The sequence below is a fragment of the Cryptomeria japonica genome, unplaced genomic scaffold (assembly GCF_030272615.1).
Source record: "Cryptomeria japonica unplaced genomic scaffold, Sugi_1.0 HiC_scaffold_22, whole genome shotgun sequence".
In the NCBI taxonomy this organism is placed as follows: Eukaryota; Viridiplantae; Streptophyta; class Pinopsida; order Cupressales; family Cupressaceae; genus Cryptomeria; species Cryptomeria japonica.
The window spans coordinates 931,793-933,579 of record NW_026728844.1 but is presented as its reverse complement, the minus strand read 5'-3'; the positions used below and the strand labels follow the sequence as shown (position 1 = coordinate 933,579).

Genomic DNA, 1,787 nt, shown 5'->3' with positions numbered 1-1,787 from the left:
TATACCCCTACTATTGAAAGGGGAAAGGTAAAGGGGGCATGTTACGTATAGAATCTTGTTTGGTGTTTGGTTTGGTTCTCTCTTGCGTTCCGGAAGCCCTGCTGGATCCCTTTACTATATTGGGCAGGTTCTGTAACTCATTTTGACCCGCCCCGGGTGCATAGGGAGGGAATGTCGAGATGGGTGGGAGGAGGAGGTAAAGCCCACCCCACACGAGTAGCGGGAATAGAGCTTAAGATTCCATCATTATTGCGTATACGTACCTGCAGTTTGAAAGGCGTAGGCTGGAGCGGGAAGGACTCATTGAACGAAGTGCCAATCAACTATATCCACATGAACACCCACCCTGCAGGTCTATATGGGAATTAGAGTGGAATATGCAGAGGGCGGCCCTACAATTCTATGGGCAACTATTTCTGATTAGGGCCGCCCACCCTGCAGGCTCATTCCTCCAGTAGAATGGATTGATCCACACTGGGCTATGATAAGAAGAACTCTCCACTCCTCCACGAGATGAACGCGAGGCCCCGGGCTGCGGCGATCCCTCCGGGTATGCCGGAAAAGGAGACCCCTTCCCCAGTAATGTAATGTTTGTTCGACTCTCTGGGCCCTACTATTATAAGGGGATTCCAGTTCGCTAGGTCTTGAAGCCTGCCAGTACAATTCCCCCCCACCCCGGATTCGGGTTCCCACTTGGAGATCAATCGTGTGTGGGGCAGCAGGGTGGGGGGTTCTACTAGCGAGCTGATTAATTACCCTTATAATAGTAGGGCAATTCCCCATAGAATTGTAGGGCCCAACGGCCCCGAGAAAGTATATCCTCCTGAGATCCGGCCCCTATTGTCCCCATAGGGCCACTCCATAGAATTTGAGGGTGGGCGATTCTAGCAACGGCACGAGTGCAAGTTTCTCGCCCGGGGGCTGGGGGATAAACTTTCTTATAAGGGCTTCTTCTAGCAAGCTGATTCCCGTAGGGAGCCCCTCGACATTCTATGGGATTGGGGCAGCAGGGTGGGGGGTTCTATTGCCACCCACCCACCCCGGGGAATTCTAGTTGCCCTATGAATGCACTGCCATAGAATGTCGAGGGGGAGGCCCAGCCGGGGGAGTAAGCCCTCGATTCTGCAGGGTTTAGAAATTAGGAAGATATAGTTGCTATCCTCCGATGCCATAGAATAGTAGGGGCCCACCACTATCGAGCCCCACCCACTCGATAGTTTTCAGCCGGTCCAATGCTTTCAAAATGGAAAGAATTCCTGTTACTCATATGAACGAAGTGAGGATGAGGGTATCCTTCTATGTTGTGTCTATGTTTTCTCCGTGTCGATCGGTGGTTAGGGGTGGGCCCAATCATAGCCGTGTTGTTACTCTTTCCCCGTCATTATTATTCTAGATTCCAAGAAAGCGCTTTTAGTTCAGTTCGGTAGAACGTAGGTCTCCAAAACCTGATGTCGTGGGTTCGAATCCTACAGAGCGCGTTAACAGTAGTTCATCTCTATCTATTCTCTATCCATGGAACTATCCATCCTCTATCTATCTATTAATAAGATATCTTCTTAAACCATTCACCCCTACTATTCTAAGGCGATTGATAGGAGCTGCCGCCCCTCACTCACCGATCGATAAGGGACAAGAATCGAACCTCCAGTCTTCGGGTCATGGGCCGCCTGACGAGTCAATCAATTACTCCGCGTACTAGATGAAAGGAGATCGATAGGGAATTACTCTTCTCTTCTTCCCACCCGCTCTTAAGATATAAAGGTTGACTTGCCTCTCTCCCAACCCAC

The 1,787-nt window shown here is 50.3% G+C and overlaps 1 non-coding gene across 1 annotated transcript; it reads left to right on the top strand.

The window, feature by feature from the left end:
- Positions 1 to 1,404: 1,404 nt before the first annotated feature.
- On the top strand, positions 1,405 to 1,478 carry TRNAW-CCA (transfer RNA tryptophan (anticodon CCA)). Its single transcript has one exon. It is a non-coding gene; the product is annotated as a tRNA-Trp (tRNA).
- The last annotated feature ends 309 nt before the right edge of the window (positions 1,479 to 1,787 follow it).